This window comes from Balearica regulorum, chromosome 23 (assembly GCF_011004875.1).
Source record: "Balearica regulorum gibbericeps isolate bBalReg1 chromosome 23, bBalReg1.pri, whole genome shotgun sequence".
Classification (NCBI taxonomy): domain Eukaryota; kingdom Metazoa; phylum Chordata; class Aves; order Gruiformes; family Gruidae; genus Balearica; species Balearica regulorum.
In genome coordinates this window covers 2,271,375-2,291,857 of record NC_046206.1, presented here as the reverse complement: position 1 = coordinate 2,291,857, position 20,483 = coordinate 2,271,375, and the positions used below count along the sequence as shown (strand labels likewise).

The 20,483-nt window shown below is 55.0% G+C and overlaps 2 long non-coding RNA genes across 2 annotated transcripts; both read right to left on the bottom strand.

Annotated features, from left to right (window-relative positions):
• Positions 1-12,292: 12,292 nt before the first annotated feature.
• Positions 12,293-16,014, bottom strand: LOC142604917 (uncharacterized). Its single transcript, XR_012838767.1, has 3 exons — positions 15,865-16,014; positions 13,772-15,685; positions 12,293-13,592 (listed from the first exon to the last, which is right to left on the bottom strand). It is a non-coding gene; the product is annotated as an uncharacterized LOC142604917 (long non-coding RNA).
• A 1,060-nt stretch (positions 16,015-17,074) lies between these two features.
• On the bottom strand, positions 17,075-19,882 carry LOC142604919 (uncharacterized). The gene is made up of 3 exons (XR_012838771.1): positions 19,725-19,882; positions 17,632-19,545; positions 17,075-17,452 (listed from the first exon to the last, which is right to left on the bottom strand). It is a non-coding gene; the product is annotated as an uncharacterized LOC142604919 (long non-coding RNA).
• Between the last annotated feature and the right edge of the window lie 601 nt (positions 19,883-20,483).

Sequence of the window (20,483 nt, the reverse complement as noted above, 5' to 3'; positions counted from 1 at the left end):
AGTGACAAAAGCAAGAGCCACTTACTAAATAGCAGTTTGATGGCTGACTGACTCCTTGCTTTTGCTGTGGTTTGGCACGTGCCTGCAGAAATGTGCCCTAAGCAGTCAGTAATGACTTTAAATCATACGAATTACGTATGTCCTGCTGCAGAATGGCTTCACATTTCAGCAACTGTAATTAGAACTAGTTGCATTATTGGTTTAAGAAGCTGATATTTTTTCATTGATGGCCTGCTCAGTATGCTGAGCAGAGGTGGACTGCTGCAGGGGTTAATGAAAGTCCCTCATGTAGAGTCCTAATCTGAGACGAAAGTACCATTCTAATTAAACTCCTTGACCCTTGCTACCAATATTCATGTAGCCTGTTAGGTGCACTGTTTAATGTTATTGAGATTTCTTTTTATAATATATGGACAAATCTTAATGCAAGGGACACCTGGAAAGTGGAAACAGGCATCCCATCTCCCAACAAATAATGGCAGCGCTAAAGCAATTTTCATTCATCTATGACACTTTTCCAGCTGTTACCATAGCATCTCAATGCCTCACAGCCTTGTCTGTCATCTGCACAGCATTCATTTACAGCAGGAACAAAGGATCATTGTTGTTACTTCATCAATGCCGAACCAAGGTACAGAGGGACTAAGTGACAGGGCAGAGAACACAGAAGAAGCCTGTGTCAGAGCGGGGCATCAAGCCTACTTGGCCCAAATCGTGGCTTAATGCAGGCTCCTTCTTTCACAGCAGTTCATGATGGCAGCATTGCTAGCCCCTTATTAAACTAAGAAGCAGCTGAAGCAATAAGGGCTAGGACCACCATTTCCGAAATGAACTCTGATGCCTGCCTAGGCACTACGTGAATCTGCATCTGACAGCGCTGAACACTTGCACCTCATATTTGCCTGTCCAGGGTAGGTCACTCGGGGAAGAGTGACAGGTCTCCTGACTCCCACAATGCGTACTACTGCTCCATCTGTAGGACAGCAGGACTGACTGATGCCCCAGTGCAGCTTTATCAGGGAAGCTATGGGAGCTTCACCCCTTGCTTTCTATGACCTTGCAGCTCCTTTTCCATGAGCTCAAGAAGGCAGGGCAATATTCATCCTACTCATTTGCCTGGCTTTCTGTTCCTCTTTTCTGCCTTCAAAAGTGACTTCAAAAGTGACTATTAATGCCAAGAAGGAAAACGACACCTGACCATTCTGGGATGCAGAGGAGAGGTTATCTTGTACTGGACCTTGTGCTAAAGAAAAGCTAGAATCGGGTGATTCCGTAGTTGAGATGCAGGGCACATACAGACTCTAGGTGGTGAGACACAGATGGAAGGATACTGTTTGTGCATACCATGTCACAGTATTTCAGATCTGCTTAAATCCTGGCCAGGAATAGGCATTCAGGTAACAACCTGCTAGCTTTTCTGGTAATGTAATCTTCAGTTTCTGTGTTTGCCAGGGTTCTCTTTACCTGCCTTCCCACAGAATAACTACTCTCCCAGACTGGGTATGCTTTTTGGAAATTGTATTGCAATCAGGATAGACTAATTTGCTCACCAATTCTAGGATCAACAGCATTTTCTGACAGCCAAAGGCCAGGTACAGGACGAGAGGACAGAGAGGCAGAGCAGAGAGAGAAAAAAGCAGGGGAAGGAGTTTTGGTTGGGGTTTTGTTGGGTTTTGGTTGGGGTTTTTTGTGGTTTTTTGGGGGTTTTGTTTTTTTGCTTTTTGCTTTTTTGTTTTTAAAGTGAACTGGATAGGCAGCCCAAGAGGTTACCGATAGGGAGAAATACTTGGAGATATCCTGGGTGCTGCAAAATTACTTGACAGAATCTCCTGCTTCCCTTACTACACCCCAGCAGCCAGACAGGAACTCTGCTGGTGATGATGAACCGTACTGATGATGAACAAACTGAGCACCAGGGAAGTTTTAATACAGGAACAGGATTAAAATAAAGTTATCAGCTTCCCTTGTGGATGGAAGATGAGTTCTTTACAAAGACAGATGTTTTATGCACTATTTGGACTGTTGCACAACAGCAATACTCAGGCTCCCAACTGAAACCAAAGCCTCATTTTACAGGGTACTGTACAAACACACAATGGAAAACATCCCCATTTCCTGGAGATGTCTAAAGCACTAAACCTTCTACTGTGCCTAAGCATTGATTCACCTCCAGTGGGATTATTCCTGCCTGGGTCTCTGTAGGCTCAGACCTATGGTGAAGAGCTGAAACATTATTGTCATCGTCTTATTTTAACACGGGGAACTCAAAGTTTGAAGAGACACTGATTTTGAAGAGACCACATGTGGACCTAGCATCAGAGCTGAGAACTGACTTTCCAATCAGCTCAGATCTCCTGATGTCTAATCAGAAGCACTAACTTCTTGATAATGAAGGACATGAAATCACCTACCAAAGACCTCTCTACCACAAACCTCTCTATCACCTAATGTAGCTCTAAGCTGGCTGCTCTCTTCTGTAAAGAGATGAGGGAAGACTTTTCAGAGATTAGCAGAAGATGACTTCACATCTACCCAGCAGTACACCTAGGAACATCATGCAGAAGGCAAATATCCTGAACTTTCACCAACAGCCCAAGAGCTTCCACTTAAAGACAGACCAAACCCATGGGATCTAAAGGAAGAACACTTCTTGCTGGCACCCGTTCCACCATTCCCAGCTGATAACAACAATGCTAACACACACCATGGAGAATTAAAGTTGGCTGCAACGAGAAATTGGCAAGCCTGAAAATACATGTCCAAAGTAGCAAGGAATAGCACTCTCTCTCATGTAGGATTTCTGAAGTTTTGCCTAAAATTTTCAGCCAGGTTACTATTTGTCCTGTGGGTACTGATTGCTCATAAAGTTTTGCAGCCAGCTCTTAAAGACAGAGTTTTCTTGTTTGTTGGTTTAATAAAAAGCAGCCTGTTATCATATTTATCTGCTGATTTAATCTAAATTACATGCCAGATGCATGCTGCAGAATATCTCTGTGCAGTTAGCAGTTAAATCCCTGTCTTTTTTTAATAACATAAGTATTCTGATTGCAGCAGTGGTACTTTCTGCAGACTTGATGGTTAAGCCTGAAATGAATGCAATAAAAGGAAAAAACTGTGCAGATAATCTCTAAGCACCAATTTGCCTATTAAAACTGATTTACTAACTCATGAAACCACCCTTTGCTAGTGATGGAGGGAGGAGGAATCAGTAAATGGAGATGGTTGGAACATTCTTGAGAAGATTTCTTTTTTTCTCTAAACATGCTGGTTGTTACAGTCTAACTGTGAGTTTCAACAAAATTTAAGGGAGAGAATAAAAGAAAAGCCTGGTCTCTGGGCTGTTGGCCTCAAACACAGGAGACACAAAGTTAACTCCTGACTCTCGGGCAAAATCCTGCAAGCTCCAACCTAACTAATCTGGCATGCAGCATTGACCTTTACTAGCTTTTATTTAACAGGAACGAGAGCCTCCTAAGGGATGGAAGCTTGGGCTCATCACAGCAGGTGAGCTTTCTGTAAACAGAGGCGAGTCTCTCACTGAACTTTGCAGAGATTCCCAGTGGAGAAACAAACGCCATCCCAGCCCTGTAACCCCTTCATGCATGCCCTGAAAACAAGCATAGTCTGCAGCTTCAACCCTAGAGTGCCTTTCAAATGCAAAGGCTGATTACTGTGAGGAGAAGACTGGCTTAGCAGCCCTACCCAGGAACAGTCAAACCCAGCCACCTTTTAACGTTACCTGCCACTCCAGGAACGATTCCAAGGAAAAGCTTCCAACAGCACTGTCACTTTGAGGCTTGTATAAAGGATCCATTGGCATCCTGAAACCTGTTGTTCATTCTTCAAAGCATGAATGGGGATGCAAGGGTGAAAAGCTCTGTAGACTCCAGAAAAAGACTCAGACTGTCCTTAAGCTTAACTACTAGGTCTTTGATTTGTTATTAAACTCAAAGCAAAAGATTAACTTTCAGGTGCCCTAAGGTCTTAAAGATCTCAGATCTATGTTGCAGGTGCTACTTCTGGAAATGTTCTTCCCCAATATCAGCTTTGGTTTGAAGAGGGACCTACTTAGGCCTGGGTAAAACGTGTAATAGGATCTAGAGTGCTAAAACCAAGGGCTACCGCAGTGCATACCCAGCCTACCATTACTGCTTTCAGAGTCCATATGGTACATACAAGTTCTCTGATACAGCATACTAGCATAAGACACAATTGCATCTCTCTCTGCAGAACGACGTTTTTGAAGCAGCAAAATGGTTCTTCCTAGATCTGGACAAGTGTCGTCTTTGCCTGGGAAACTACTGGGTAGCTGACACGGACAGGTCTAAATTGCCGTGGCAATTAAAGCTGTATGATCAACTCATAATTTCAACCATATCCCAAATGAAGAACTTCACACCGAAAATCTACTGTAGGACTTTTTCTTCCTCATTGAAACAACAAGCACTGGTTTTATGGCAGGAGGGCTTAAAAGACATCCTGCTGGTTAATCTGGGCTGTGTCCTGCAGAGAGAATGGAGAGCTGTGATCACCCCGCTCTGAGGTTTCCCGTAGGCCCACCAGCAAAATTTGCCCTCTGCAGTGGCACCTTAAATGGAAAAGCAGCACTAAGGAGGTCAGAGAGAAACCTTTTAGTTCAGCCTCTGAAGAGGCCGAAAGGCCAAACCACAACCCCCTTCCTTTTGTTTTCACAAAGCTTCAGAAAGCAGAGCCAAGTGAGGAGACATTTAGAACAATAGGTCTCTGCAGGCCAGGTGCTATCTGGAGTGGCCCCATAAGCAGAACCAAAATACAGCCTCAGCTGTATTTAAGACTAGGTTTTTCTTCCACTAACAAAGGTCCTTCAAATATAGATACATGCACAATAAGTAGCTTTTATCTCCTCAATAATGGAACAGGCTAGGTGGAAAGAAGTCAGAGGTTTTGTATCCCCTGCTTTGAATTTCCCTCACTCAGAGCACCTCCAGATCCTGAGCACAGATATTTTGCGTTTCACAGGCTACATTACCACAACAAAATGCTACATGTATAAGAGCTATCCAAATTGTAAGGCAAAGGCAGTAACAATAGGAACATGAACTTGGCGCTTAATTTTGTGTGACAATTCAAAGGCATCATTTGTGTGACAGGTTTTTCCCCTAATTAGAAGCATAATTAAAAATTACACTTGAAAAAAGGGGTTAGGTTTTTTTTTCTATTTTCCCATTTAAGGGAACAAAATCCTTTGCAGATCAGTTTAAAAGCAAGCTCGTGTGAGAGGAGCTACAATGGTAAGTTCTTGGGAAACAGATCTAGCTGAATTAACATCATCTCGAACAACCTAAGTAAACTCCTCTCTCAAGGCCAAGTTATGTGTATCTATCTTCCAATCTCTTGAGAAATCATTCTGGGACTTATCTCAGATGCTCATGATTCTCTCTCTCCAGAAGGAATCCTGAAAGGTGCTGCAAATTAATACAGAGCAAGAATCAATGCATTCAGTGATATATGAGAGGTATAAGCTACTATGTCACATTCAAGTGATGAGTTTGCCTAACCAAGAGTGCAGGTGGCCTATCTTTGACAATGTAACTCAATTAGGCTATAAATAGAGACAAGGACAATTAGTGTTGGTTCTCTATGAACTAACTAATGCTCACATCACCCTTGGAAACGTATCAAATGTTGCTTTGCCCACTCCTCCAGTTTGGGTAGCAAAACAGTGGCTAGACGTTAACTCTGTTTGTTTCAAGGCCTATCATTGCTTTCCTTCCTTTTGTTTTTTTCCCTCTCCCCAGTTTTTAAGGAAAACATGACCTGGCTGGCCACAAGTCCATCCACAAAAAGGAGTTTTAGTTAAGTCTAGCAATCCCCGACCCCCTCAGCCAATTTAAAAGAAACTTGACAGGCACAAAGGGTTCTCAAAGAGAGTGTATTTCTATAAATTTTATGAAAGTATGAAGCTGAGTAAAAAAGAGTGTACCAGATTAGGATCCCAGTAGAAAAAAAGTGCTTCATGAATTCAGTGGTATTGCTGGACATCAGTGCACCCCTCAGGAGAGGTCAGCATGAGATCTCAGTCATAGGGGAAGCCTCTCTCAGAGCACAAACCTTATTAGACAGTAAAGAACCCAACCACGAGGCACAAACGTGCAGGGAAAGAGGCAATTTCTGCTGCTCATTGCTAATCTTATCTTATACTATCAAGACACGGAACCTGGCAGGTCGAGCTGGTGGCAATAGTAAATACTGGGGAGTCTTGGGAAGAAATACACGGAGGCAGCTAAAGTTGTACTGAAAAAAAAATCTGTATCTATAGTGCAGATAAAAATATGTATTCTAGGAATCTGAATTTTCATACCTAACTTTCCTTCTCTCCCACCTCCATAAAAGATAAAGATTGAATATCCCTGAGTGAGTTTAACAGGAATTACAGGTCAGATGGTGATACCTAGGAAGTTTTTGATGATTGCTGCTTCATATGAAATGGTCTTACCAACCATTTGAATCAAGAAAGGAAAACTCAAAGACTTCAGGCAAATAAGAACACATGAATGATCACACTTTCATGCGAACAACCCAATTTATGTGATGAGAGGCAGAGAGAGATTCAGAACACTCAGCTAATTACAAGGTGGTGGTAATTATTGGTATAAAACCAATGTTAAAGGCAGATGAAAAGTGCTGGTGTCATTTTTTAGGCACAGAGTTACAAGGCTTAGAAATGTCAAGTCAAAATGTCATTTTGAAATACAATTCCAAGCCTTTGATATGTATGGTTTTTAATCTAATGACAAGCTGGAATCCTGCACTCAGGAAAATAGCTTTGTTTTATAAATTGTATCAGGATTCTTGTATCTTGTTTATTCTCCACAGGAGTACAATCAGACTACCACTCTGACAGAAGCCCTCTGTTTTAAGGGAGATTTTTTAAATTCTTTGATATAAAAGGAAAAAAAACACCCCTGATATTAAAAAAAACCCCAAACCAACCCACAAACAAAACCAAATCAGCACAGCCTGTGGTCACCATCACTTCTGTCTAAAAGTGGGATATTAAAAGAGACAAGATAAAATAACAGCTCTGTCAAACAGTAAGGAACGCTGCCAAACTTCTGGGCCAAAGGTTAATTTATCAAGATGCTCAGACAATATCAGGGCTCTCTGGAAAAAGTGCAGAGCTAACATGAGGGCTAAAGCAGACAGAAGAGACTATCCTAGTAAGTATATGCAGTGCAGAGAAAACTTGAACATGTAGAAAGGTTTGAGTGTTGTACTTCTCTTGCCCAGTACATCATCAGGTGGCTGTAGGCTGTGTTTGCAAATACCCAGAATTTCAGATGCGATCACTCTGAATCAGTAGCAGTTTAATACAGAGGACATTTCTGCATCTGAGACAACAGTGTTCTGGAACAGTAGATGCTGTATTATTTCATAATTTCTGTATGACTCCAGGACCAGTACTCCATTCTGCGTTTTACTGTAGCTTTCTGGGAGAATCTTTTCAAGCAGTTGCTCTGTGCCTGCAGCAGAGAAAGCTGCGTTCTCACTAGAGACTCGTGAAAATTCACGGATGCAATTTTGCTTTGATATAATCTCCTGTATCTTTTCCCCATTGGCAACTTACAAAATAAAAGGAATCACTTAATTTCCTGCAATTTATGAGTCGTTGTTCTGCTTTATTTACTTCGAGAAAGATACAAATGCTTTTTTCAAAGGGCAATGCATAGTTCGTTCATTAAAATACATGCTCAATTAAGCTTTGTACAAACCATGAACTGCACTGCGTTTCCTGCACTGCTGTTGATTTCCTCTGCTGCCTTGTGAGTAAATGAGCCACAGAGCACACCGAAGTGAGCTTTTTTTACACAGGATGCGTGGTGTACAAGCTCTTGCTGTCTTTACAAATCACTGTAAGGTAACTGAAAGGAGTGCTGTATACCAAAGGCAATGCAACACCAAGGAAAATATTTTGCAAGCAATACTTTTGAAATTTGGTGCTCTAGCTTTATGCTCTATAACCTCAGGCAGGAAAGTATCCCAAAGCGGCAGAGATCGTGTGTAGCAGACATCATGAGGCAGATACCTGACGTCATGTTGAAAAGGCAGAAATCAGCGCATCTAAAAGCAGCACACAAATATTCACAGGGCTCAGTGGCTGTATCATGTGGCAATGAATAGGGTCACCTGTTTTCTGTTATTTTGACTTTTCAAAGCTTTGCAAACAAGAGCTTTTCCGGTATTTTCTCCCCTTTCACTTCCAGACACACTCTACAGCTATGAAAATTATTACTGCAACTTTGAAACCAATGGTCCCAGCCCTATATTTGAAAGTCGCAACCCTCAGTACAAACCCCTTTGCACATCTCTATCAATTTGCACTAACAGAATACTTATTTATCCACTTTTTATCTCCCAACACCCTTACAGCCCCATCAGCCCAACTTCAAGTAAAACTGATCCTAACTACAGGGAACATAGTACATGCGTTGATGAACTTTAGAAAAATGAACAGAGTAGTAGAGTGGACAACGCAGCTGCCAGCTGACTAGAATAAACCTGGTAGTGTGAATGCACCTGAACTACTATAAGTTACAAAATAAAGTAACAAATTCAGACATAAGATGTTCCACTACTCACAAGACTAAATATTATATGAAAAAGTTTCCAGTGGATAGGAAGCACAACTGGTAAACTAACCTTACCCAAGAATCTCAGGTGCCAATCTGCATGAACTGGAAACAGAACAGCTTTCGAGAAGACACATAGATTATAATATATATATTACAAGAAATTATATTTCTCTAATGCTATAACATGCGGGTGAATGTTTCCCTTCTCTCATCCAGCATGATAAAAATAGTAATAAAACACATCAACAGTCCAAGCCAATTAGCAGAGAGGTTTCAGAAACAATGTCCACTATTACCAGGTGCCCACCAGAGCCGCTCTATCACTCCCCTCTTTCATTAGACAGGGGAGAAAAGGTACAATGAAAAAAAAACTTACGGGTCGAGATAAGGACAGGGAGAGATCATTCTCTAATTATCATCACGAGCAAAACAGACCGAACTTAGAGAGGGAATTCATCTTATTTATTACTAAGCAAAACAGAGTAGAGGAATGAGAAATAAAACCAAATCTTAAAAACACCTCCCCCCACCCCTCCCATCTTCCCGGGCTCAACTTCACTCCTGGCTTCAACCTCCACCCCCCCCCAGCGGCACAGGGGGACGGGGAGTGGGGGTTACGGTCAGTTCCTCACGTGGTGTTTCTGTCGCTTCTTCATCCTCAGGGGGAGGACTCATTGTTCCCCCGCTCCAGCGTGGGGTCCCTCTCACGGGAGACAGTCCTTCACGGCCTTCTCCAACGTGAGTCTCCTCCACGGGGTGCAGACCTTCAGGAGCAAACTGCTCCAGCGTGGGTCCCCCACGGGGTCACAAGTCCTGTCAGCAAACCTGCTCTGGCGTGGGCTCCTCTCTCCACGGATCCACAGGTCCTGCCAGGAGCTTGCTCCAGCGCGGGCTTCCCACGGGGCCACAGCCTCCTTCAGGTGTCTCCACCTGCTCCGGCGTGGGGTCCTCCACGGGCTGCAGGTGGAATTGCTACACCCCCTCATCCTCCCTCCATGGGCTGCAGGGGGACAGCCTGCTTCACCATGGTCTTCACCACAGGCTACAGGGGCATCTCTGCTCCGGTGCCTGGAGCACCTCCTGTCCCTCCTTCTGCACTGACCTGGGTGTCTGCAGAGTTTCTTACATCTTCTCACTCCTCTCTCTGGCTGCAAAAGCGCTCTCTAACTGTTTTTCTCTTTCTTAAATATGTTATCACAGAGGCGCTGATTGGCTTGGCCTTGGCCAGCAGCGGGTCCGTCTTGGAGCCGGCTGGCATTGGCTCTATCGGACACAGGGGAAGCTTCTAGCAGCTTCTCACAGAAGCCACCCCTGTAGCCCCCCCACTACCAAAACCTTGCCACGCAAAACCAACACAATGCTACAGTGCACCAGAGGAACAGAGGCTGAGACAGCCAGGGAGGGCCAAGGCCTTAGCTGCTTTCAAAAACCCAGCCCCAACTCCCTCTGCACACCACTTCCATTGCACAACACATGCAACTGCAACTCTGCCTCTAACAGCTCGTGTTCACACCTACTTGCGTTTGTACCTACTCACCCTGAACTGGCTACAACTCAATCCAAGCACAAACTACATAAATTATTCCTACAGCAATGCTGCACTGTCGCTGTTGTAACCCCAGTAGGCAGCTAAACAACAAACAAAGCTGCTCGCTCCCTCAGTCCCCACTAGCAGAGAGAGACTCAGAAGGGTAAAAGTCAGGAAATTTGTGGGTTGAGATAAAGACAGTTTAATAGGTAAAACAAAAGCTGCACACATAAACAAAACATGGAATTCGTTTGTGACTTCACATCAGCAGGCAGGTTTTTACCATGTCCAAGAAAATAGGGCTCCATCATGCGTAACGGTTATACAAGATGACAAACACCATCACTCTGCATGTGTCCCCCTCCTTCCTTCTTCTTCCCCCAGCTGTTATTGCTGAGCCTGACATCATATAGGTACAGAATATCCCTTTTGTCAGTTGGAGCCAGCTGTCCCTTCTGGATTCTCTCCCAACTTCTTGCTCATCACTAGCCTAACTGCTGGCAGGAGAGTCTGAGAAGCAGAAAAGGCCTTTTCTGCATGTGTGGAAACACTGCTTAGAAACGGCTAAAATCTCCCCGTGTTATCAACATGGTTTTAATAACAAAATAAAAACCTGGCTCCATACAAGCTACAAAACTCTATCCTAACCAAAAAAAGGATGACTACCACAAAACTACTCTCTGAAAAGAACCAGCCTGTCCTCAAGGATTTCCCTTGCAAACACTAATGATAAACGTGAACTATCCTCAAAACTACAAAGACTCCAATGACTGATAAACAGTTAAAATTGTATGCAATGTAAATAGAGCTTTACATAAGAAAAATGAGAAGTGAAACACTTAAAATACTTTATTGAGTAAACTTAACATTAAGCAAACAGAAAAAGGGCAATAGCAGAGACTGCTCTAGTCTTTGGAAGAACATATGCTAGAGTAGCATATCTTTGTCCTAATGTCCACAACACCATGTATTCAGAATCACAATGAACAAAATAAAACTAAATGGCAGAGAAGTCACTCAAGTCACAAGCAACACAAAAGACGGGCAATTCCACCTGCCAACACAGTCTGGAAGTGCACAGCCTTAAGGACTCCTCTTCTCCCTAGTGCTTTCAGAGATAACGATTCTTTGCTCCACGCCACACATCCTGTTTCTCCGTGGTCCAGAGATGTGCCCCCTTGCCCATCAGGTGCAGAGACGGCGGCTCTCACCTTCGTTACATGGTCGCCGCTCTTTTCGGGAGGTCCCTTTGCCCAGAGCGCCTTTCTCCTGCCCGCTCTTCAGCCCGACGCCGCTCCTCTTCTCGCTCACTCTTGCCTCGCCGTTCCACACCGTGCCTCTTCTTTCTTCTCCGCCAGCCGCTGCCAAGGAAGGAGGACGCAGTTAGGCCCGAGAAGCGCCAACTCCCCCCCACGAAGCAAACAGGGACCCCCGCGCCCCCCGAGGGAGCTCCCCCCAAGGCACCACCCGGCCGCCAGCCGCCCGCCCGCACGCCCGCCCCTCCACCTCCGCAAAACCCCCCTACGTGAGCGAGTCTCACCAAAGCGACGCAGGGCACAGTTCCAGCCGGCGCTGGAGCCGGGCTCGGAGGCGGGCACCCTGGGCAAACGAAGCTGGGCATGCAAAGCAGCGGCCAACGAGGCTCCGCATCCCTGCTTACAGGGGGCTCGAGCCGCTGCCTGGACCGCAAAGCGCCCGGGACTGGCCGGGCCCTGACTTACAGGGCAGCCCTGGTCCCAAAGGCCCACGGAGGCTCCTTCTCTCCGATTCAGGGGCACCCTGACCCGCACCCCGCTAACGGGGCCGGTCACCCCACGCAGGCTGCCAGCTGAGCACAAAGGCTCCCAGACCCGGAACCCTGCTTACAGGCAGGTCGACACCCAGGGAGTCGGGGAGCTCGGCCTTCCCCCGCAGCCACAGGAACGAGACTCGACAGCCAGGCAGCGGAGCTTCACGGCCAAAGGCCGGGGGGCCGCGGCCCCAGCCCCGAGGACAGGGGGGGCGCACGCCTGGCCCCCACGCATCCTGGCTCCACGCCTATGAAAGGCCGGGGCCAGGAGATACCCGCCTGATTACAGGGGGTCCCCTCCAAGCACCTCCCGCCGAGCGCGGGGGACACGCACGGCCCTGCTTACAGGGGGGCCCCCCTCGGCTCGGCACTCCCAACAAGCCCCGCGGAGCCCGAGGCTCCCACCTGCGCCCGCGTTACGGGCCGGCCGGCCTGGCTGCAGCACAACACCACGTCTTCAGGAGCCCAGGGAGCGACCTCGACCCCAACCGCTTACGGGGAGGTCACCCCAGCCAAAAGCAGCAGCGCCAAAGGCGGGAACTGCGCCCTCCGGCGCAGCGCTTCCTCAACCTGCGCCCGCTAAAGGGCGAGGGAGGGCTCGTTCCTGCGGGCTGGCTAGAGCAGCCTCCCCAGCCCCGCTTACGGGGAGGTCGGGCTGCTCCTGGGGACAAGAGGGCTCCACGGCTCGTGACACACGCCCCGAGTACAGGGCTGTCACGCTGGCAGCTCGCCAGCAGGACAGGCGGCCACGCAGGCAGAGAGACCCGGGCCCTGACTACAGGCAGGTCGCGTTGCCCGCTCTACCGCTAAGCGGCTTCGCTCCGTCCTTAGAAAGGAGGGGCAAGCCCGGACTCTCCCTCCACTCGCGGGCTCAGAGGGGACCCCCCTGTTGCTGCACAGAGCTGCCCCCTTTCCCTCCTGGGAAGCCTAAGCTAAGCTGCAGCGCTTTTAAGAGGGGCCTAAAGGACAAGCTCACTCGCTCGCTCGCTCACACCCACAAGGACAAGGACAAGGACAAGGACACACAAACAAAACTTCCCAGAAGGGCGAGCGAGCCCTGTGCAGCCAATGTCTGGGGCGCCATCCCTACCGCCGAGCAGGAGAGGAGAGCCTCAGACCCGCCCCCCGGGCTGCATGGAGGCCACAGGGGCCTCAACACGCCAAGGGGCTTCACGGGTGGCCAAGGGGCAAAGACTGTGACGCGCCCCGACTCCAGGGGGTCACGCTGGGCAGGCCGCCGGCAGGCAGAAAGCCGCCGGGGCCAGAGGAGGGGGCCGGGGAAACAGCCCTCCCCTGCTTACAGGGTGGGCTCGGGGTCCAGAGAGCTCCCTTTCCCCCATCGGGTGCGGAGACGGCGGCTCTCACCCTCCTTACAGGGTCGCCGCTCTCTCCGGGCAGCCAAAGGAGCACGACGGCAAAAGGCCGACGACAACAGAAGCAAAGACCGAGCCCTGGTTACAGGGAGGTCGCCCAGCGCAAAGCCAGCCGGGGCACCCCAAAGGCGCCCGCGATGCTCTTACGTGACCGCGCCCTGCTGACAGGGAGGTCCCTTTGCCCAGAGCGCCTTTCTCCTGCCCGCTCTTCAGCCCGACGCCGCTCCTCTTCTCGCTCACTCTTGCCTCGCCGTTCCACACCGTGCCTCTTCTTTCTTCTCCGCCAGCCGCTGCCAAGGAAGGAGGACGCAGTTAGGCCCGAGCAGCGCCAACTCCCCCCCACGAAGCAAACAGGGACCCCCGCGCCCCCCGAGGGAGCTCCCCCCAAGGCACCACCCGGCCGCCAGCCGCCCGCCCGCACGCCCGCCCCTCCACCTCCGCAAAACCCCCCTACGTGAGCGAGTCTCACCAAAGCGACGCAGGGCACAGTTCCAGCCGGCGCTGGAGCCGGGCTCGGAGGCGGGCACCCTGGGCAAACGAAGCTGGGCATGCAAAGCAGCGGCCAACGAGGCTCCGCATCCCTGCTTACAGGGGGCTCGAGCCGCTGCCTGGACCGCAAAGCGCCCGGGACTGGCCGGGCCCTGACTTACAGGGCAGCCCTGGTCCCAAAGGCCCACGGAGGCTCCTTCTCTCCGATTCAGGGGCACCCTGACCCGCACCCCGCTAACGGGGCCGGTCACCCCACGCAGGCTGCCAGCTGAGCACAAAGGCTCCCAGACCCGGAACCCTGCTTACAGGCAGGTCGACACCCAGGGAGTCGGGGAGCTCGGCCTTCCCCCGCAGCCACAGGAACGAGACTCGACAGCCAGGCAGCGGAGCTTCACGGCCAAAGGCCGGGGGGGCCGCGGCCCCAGCCCCGAGGACGGGGGGGGCGCACGCCCGGCCCCCACGCATCCTGGCTCCCACGCCTCTGAAAGGCCGGGGCCAGGAGATACCCGCCTGATTACAGGGGGTCCCCTCCAAGCACCTCCCGCCGAGCGCGGGGGACACGCACGGCCCTGCTTACAGGGGGGCCCCCCTCGGCTCGGCACTCCCAACAAGCCCCGCGGAGCCCGAGGCTCCCACCTGCGCCCGCGTTACGGGCCGGCCGGCCTGGCTGCAGCACAACACCACGTCTTCAGGAGCCCAGGGAGCGACCTCGACCCCAACCGCTTACGGGGAGGTCACCCCAGCCAAAAGCAGCAGCGCCAAAGGCGGGAACTGCGCCCTCCGGCGCAGCGCTTCCTCAACCTGCGCCCGCTAAAGGGCGAGGGAGGGCTCGTTCCTGCGGGCTGGCTAGAGCAGCCTCCCCAGCCCCGCTTACGGGGAGGTCGGGCTGCTCCTGGGGACAAGAGGGCTCCACGGCTCGTGACACACGCCCCGAGTACAGGGCTGTCACGCTGGCAGCTCGCCAGCAGGACAGGCGGCCACGCAGGCAGAGAGACCCGGGCCCTGACTACAGGCAGGTCGCGTTGCCCGCTCTACCGCTAAGCGGCTTCGCTCCGTCCTTAGAAAGGAGGGGCAAGCCCGGACTCTCCCTCCGCTCGCGGGCTCAGAGGGGACCCCCCTGTTGCTGCACAGAGCTGCCCCCTTTCCCTCCTGGGAAGCCTAAGCTAAGCTGCAGCGCTTTTAAGAGGGGCCTAAAGGACAAGCTCACTCGCTCGCTCGCTCACACCCACAAGGACAAGGACAAGGACAAGGACACACAAACAAAACTTCCCAGAAGGGCGAGCGAGCCCTGTGCAGCCAATGTCTGGGGCGCCATCCCTACCGCCGAGCAGGAGAGGAGAGCCTCAGACCCGCCCCCCGGGCTGCATGGAGGCCACAGGGGCCTCAACACGCCAAGGGGCTTCACGGGTGGCCAAGGGGCAAAGACTGTGACGCGCCCCGACTCCAGGGGGTCACGCTGGGCAGGCCGCCGGCAGGCAGAAAGCCGCCGGGGCCAGAGGAGGGGGCCGGGGAAACAGCCCTCCCCTGCTTACAGGGTGGGCTCGGGGTCCAGAGAGCTCCCTTTCCCCCATCGGGTGCGGAGACGGCGGCTCTCACCCTCCTTACAGGGTCGCCGCTCTCTCCGGGCAGCCAAAGGAGCACGACGGCAAAAGGCCGACGACAACAGAAGCAAAGACCGAGCCCTGGTTACAGGGAGGTCGCCCAGCGCAAAGCCAGCCGGGGCACCCCAACGGCGCCCGCGATGCTCTTACGTGACCGCGCCCTGCTGACAGGGAGGTCCCTTTGCCCAGAGCGCCTTTCTCCTGCCCGCTCTTCAGCCCGACGCCGCTCCTCTTCTCGCTCACTCTTGCCTCGCCGTTCCACACCGTGCCTCTTCTTTCTTCTCCGCCAGCCGCTGCCAAGGAAGGAGGACGCAGTTAGGCCCGAGAAGCGCCAACTCCCCCCCACGAAGCAAACAGGGACCCCCGCGCCCCCCGAGGGAGCTCCCCCCAAGGCACCACCCGGCCGCCAGCCGGCCGCCCGCACGCCCGCCCCTCCACCTCCGCAAAACCCCCCTACGTGAGCGAGTCTCACCAAAGCGACGCAGGGCACAGTTCCAGCCGGCGCTGGAGCCGGGCTCGGAGGCGGGCACCCTGGGCAAACGAAGCTGGGCATGCAAAGCAGCGGCCAACGAGGCTCCGCATCCCTGCTTACAGGGGGCTCGAGCCGCTGCCTGGACCGCAAAGCGCCCGGGACTGGCCGGGCCCTGACTTACAGGGCAGCCCTGGTCCCAAAGGCCCACGGAGGCTCCTTCTCTCCGATTCAGGGGCACCCTGACCCGCACCCCGCTAACGGGGCCGGTCACCCCACGCAGGCTGCCAGCTGAGCACAAAGGCTCCCAGACCCGGAACCCTGCTTACAGGCAGGTCGACACCCAGGGAGTCGGGGAGCTCGGCCTTCCCCCGCAGCCACAGGAACGAGACTCGACAGCCAGGCAGCGGAGCTTCACGGCCAAAGGCCGGGGGGCCGCGGCCCCAGCCCCGAGGACGGGGGGGGCGCACGCCCGGCCCCCACGCATCCTGGCTCCACGCCTATGAAAGGCCGGGGCCAGGAGATACCCGCCTGATTACAGGGGGTCCCCTCCAAGCACCTCCCGCCGAGCGCGGGGGACACGCACGGCCCTGCTTACAGGGGGGCCCCCCTCGGCTCGGCACTCCCAACAAGCCCCGCGGAGCCCGAGGCTCCCACCTGCGCCCGCGTTACGGGCCGGCCGGCCTGGCTGCAGCACAACACCACGTCTTCAGGAGCCCAGGGAGCGACCTCGACCCCAACCGCTTACGGGGAGGTCACCCCAGCCAAAAGCAGCAGCGCCAAAGGCGGGAACTGCGCCCTCCGGCGCAGCGCTTCCTCAACCTGCGCCCGCTAAAGGGCGAGGGAGGGCTCGTTCCTGCGGGCTGGCTAGAGCAGCCTCCCCAGCCCCGCTTACGGGGAGGTCGGGCTGCTCCTGGGGACAAGAGGGCTCCACGGCTCGTGACACACGCCCCCAATACAGGGCTGTCACACCGAGCAGGCCACCAGCAGGCAGAAGGCTACCGGGGTGGCAGGAGACGGGCAGGGAAACGGCCCTTCCCTGCTTACAGGCTGGGCACGGGATCCCCAGCCTGCACGGAGGCCACAGGGGCCTCAACATGCCAAGGGGCTTCCACAGGTGGCCAAGGGGCAAACGCCGTGACGCGCCCCGACTCCAGGGCGTCACGCTGGTCAGGCCTCCAGCAGGCAGAAAGCCGCCGGGGCCAGTGAAACAGCCCTCCCCTGCTTACAGGGTGGGCTCGGGGTCCAGAGAGCTCCCTTTCCCCCATCGGGTGCGGAGACGGCGGCTCTCACCCTCCTTACAGGGTCGCCGCTCTCTCCGGGCAGCCAAAGGAGCACGACGGCAAAAGGCCGACGACAACAGAAGCAAAGACCGAGCCCTGGTTACAGGGAGGTCGCCCAGCGCAAAGCCAGCCGGGGCACCCCAAAGGCGCCCGCGATGCTCTTACGTGACCGCGCCCTGCTGACAGGGAGGTCCCTTTGCCCAGAGCGCCTTTCTCCTGCCCGCTCTTCAGCCCGACGCCGCTCCTCTTCTCGCTCACTCTTGCCTCGCCGTTCCACACCGTGCCTCTTCTTTCTTCTCCGCCAGCCGCTGCCAAGGAAGGAGGACGCAGTTAGGCCCGAGAAGCGCCAACTCCCCCCCACGAAGCAAACAGGGACCCCCGCGCCCCCCGAGGGAGCTCCCCCCAAGGCACCGCCCGGCCGCCAGCCGCCCGCCCGCACGCCCGCCCCTCCACCTCCGCAAAACCCCCCTACGTGAGCGAGTCTCACCAAAGCGACGCAGGGCACAGTTCCAGCCGGCGCTGGAGCCGGGCTCGGAGGCGGGCACCCTGGGCAAACGAAGCTGGGCATGCAAAGCAGCGGCCAACGAGGCTCCGCATCCCTGCTTACAGGGGGCTCGAGCCGCTGCCTGGACCGCAAAGCGCCCGGGACTGGCCGGGCCCTGACTTACAGGGCAGCCCTGGTCCCAAAGGCCCACGGAGGCTCCTTCTCTCCGATTCAGGGGCACCCTGACCCGCACCCCGCTAACGGGGCCGGTCACCCCACGCAGGCTGCCAGCTGAGCACAAAGGCTCCCAGACCCGGAACCCTGCTTACAGGCAGGTCGACACCCAGGGAGTCGGGGAGCTCGGCCTTCCCCCGCAGCCACAGGAACGAGACTCGACAGCCAGGCAGCGGAGCTTCACGGCCAAAGGCCGGGGGGGCCGCGGCCCCAGCCCCGAGGACGGGGGGGGCGCACGCCCGGCCCCCACGCATCCTGGCCCCACGCCTCTGAAAGGCCGGGGCCAGGAGATACCCGCCTGATTACAGGGGGTCCCCTCCAAGCACCTCCCGCCGAGCGCGGGGGACACGCACGGCCCTGCTTACAGGGGGGCCCCCCTCGGCTCGGCACTCCCAACAAGCCCCGCGGAGCCCGAGGCTCCCACCTGCGCCCGCGTTACGGGCCGGCCGGCCTGGCTGCAGCACAACACCACGTCTTCAGGAGCCCAGGGAGCGACCTCGACCCCAACCGCTTACGGGGAGGTCACCCCAGCCAAAAGCAGCAGCGCCAAAGGCGGGAACTGCGCCCTCCGGCGCAGCGCTTCCTCAACCTGCGCCCGCTAAAGGGCGAGGGAGGGCTCGTTCCTGCGGGCTGGCTAGAGCAGCCTCCCCAGCCCCGCTTACGGGGAGGTCGGGCTGCTCCTGGGGACAAGAGGGCTCCACGGCTCGTGACACACGCCCCGAGTACAGGGCTGTCACGCTGGCAGCTCGCCAGCAGGACAGGCGGCCACGCAGGCAGAGAGACCCGGGCCCTGACTACAGGCAGGTCGCGTTGCCCGCTCTACCGCTAAGCGGCTTCGCTCCGTCCTTAGAAAGGAGGGGCAAGCCCGGACTCTCCCTCCGCTCGCGGGCTCAGAGGGGACCCCCCTGTTGCTGCACAGAGCTGCCCCCTTTCCCTCCTGGGAAGCCTAAGCTAAGCTGCAGCGCTTTTAAGAGGGGCCTAAAGGACAAGCTCACTCGCTCGCTCGCTCACACCCACAAGGACAAGGACAAGGACAAGGACACACAAACAAAACTTCCCAGAAGGGCGAGCGAGCCCTGTGCAGCCAATGTCTGGGGCGCCATCCCTACCGCCGAGCAGGAGAGGAGAGCCTCAGACCCGCCCCCCGGGCTGCACTGGAGGCCACAGGGGCCTCAACACGCCAAGGGGCTTCACGGGTGGCCAAGGGGCAAAGACTGTGACGCGCCCCGACTCCAGGGGGTCACGCTGGGCAGGCCGCCGGCAGGCAGAAAGCCGCCGGGGCCAGAGGAGGGGGCCGGGGAAACAGCCCTCCCCTGCTTACAGGGTGGGCTCGGGGTCCAGAGAGCTCCCTTTCCCCCATCGGGTGCGGAGACGGCGGCTCTCACCCTCCTTACAGGGTCGCCGCTCTCTCCGGGCAGCCAAAGGAGCACGACGGCAAAAGGCCGACGACAACAGAAGCAAAGACCGAGCCCTGGTTACAGGGAGGTCGCCCAGCGCAAAGCCAGCCGGGGCACCCCAAAGGCGCCCGCGATGCTCTTACGTGACCGCGCCCTGCTGACAGGGAGGTCCCTTTGCCCAGAGCGCCTTTCTCCTGCCCGCTCTTCAGCCCGACGCCGCTCCTCTTCTCGCTCACTCTTGCCTCGCCGTTCCACACCGTGCCTCTTCTTTCTTCTCCGCCAGCCGCTGCCAAGGAAGGAGGACGCAGTTAGGCCCGAGAAGCGCCAACTCCCCCCCACGAAGCAAACAGGGACCCCCGCGCCCCCCGAGGGAGCTCCCCCCAAGGCACCACCCGGCCGCCAGCCGCCCGCCCGCACGCCCGCCCCTCCACCTCCGCAAAACCCCCCTACGTGAGCGAGTCTCACCAAAGCGACGCAGGGCACAGTTCCAGCCGGCGCTGGAGCCGGGCTCGGAGGCGGGCACCCTGGGCAAACGAAGCTGGGCATGCAAAGCAGCGGCCAACGAGGCTCCGCATCCCTGCTTACAGGGGGCTCGAGCCGCTGCCTGGACCGCAAAGCGCCCGGGACTGGCCGGGCCCTGACTTACAGGGCAGCCCTGGTCCCAAAGGCCCACGGAGGCTCCTTCTCTCCGATTCAGGGGCACCCTGACCCGCACCCCGCTAACGGGGCCGGTCACCCCACGCAGGCTGCCAGCTGAGCACAAAGGCTCCCAGACCCGGAACCCTGCTTACAGGCAGGTCGACACCCAGGGAGTCGGGGAGCTCGGCCTTCCCCCGCAGCCACAGGAACGAGACTCGACAGCCAGGCAGCGGAGCTTCACGGCCAAAGGCCGGGGGGCCGCGGCCCCAGCCCCGAGGACAGGGGGGGCGCACGCCCGGCCCCCACGCATCCTGGCTCCACGCCTATGAAAGGCCGGGGCCAGGAGATACCCGCCTGATTACAGGGGGTCCCCTCCAAGCACCTCCCGCCGAGCGCGGGGGACACGCACGGCCCTGCTTACAGGGGGGCCCCCCTCGGCTCGGCACTCCCAACAAGCCCCGCGGAGCCCGAGGCTCCCACCTGCGCCCGCGTTACGGGCCGGCCGGCCTGGCTGCAGCACAACACCACGTCTTCAGGAGCCCAGGGAGCGACCTCGACCCCAACCGCTTACGGGGAGGTCACCCC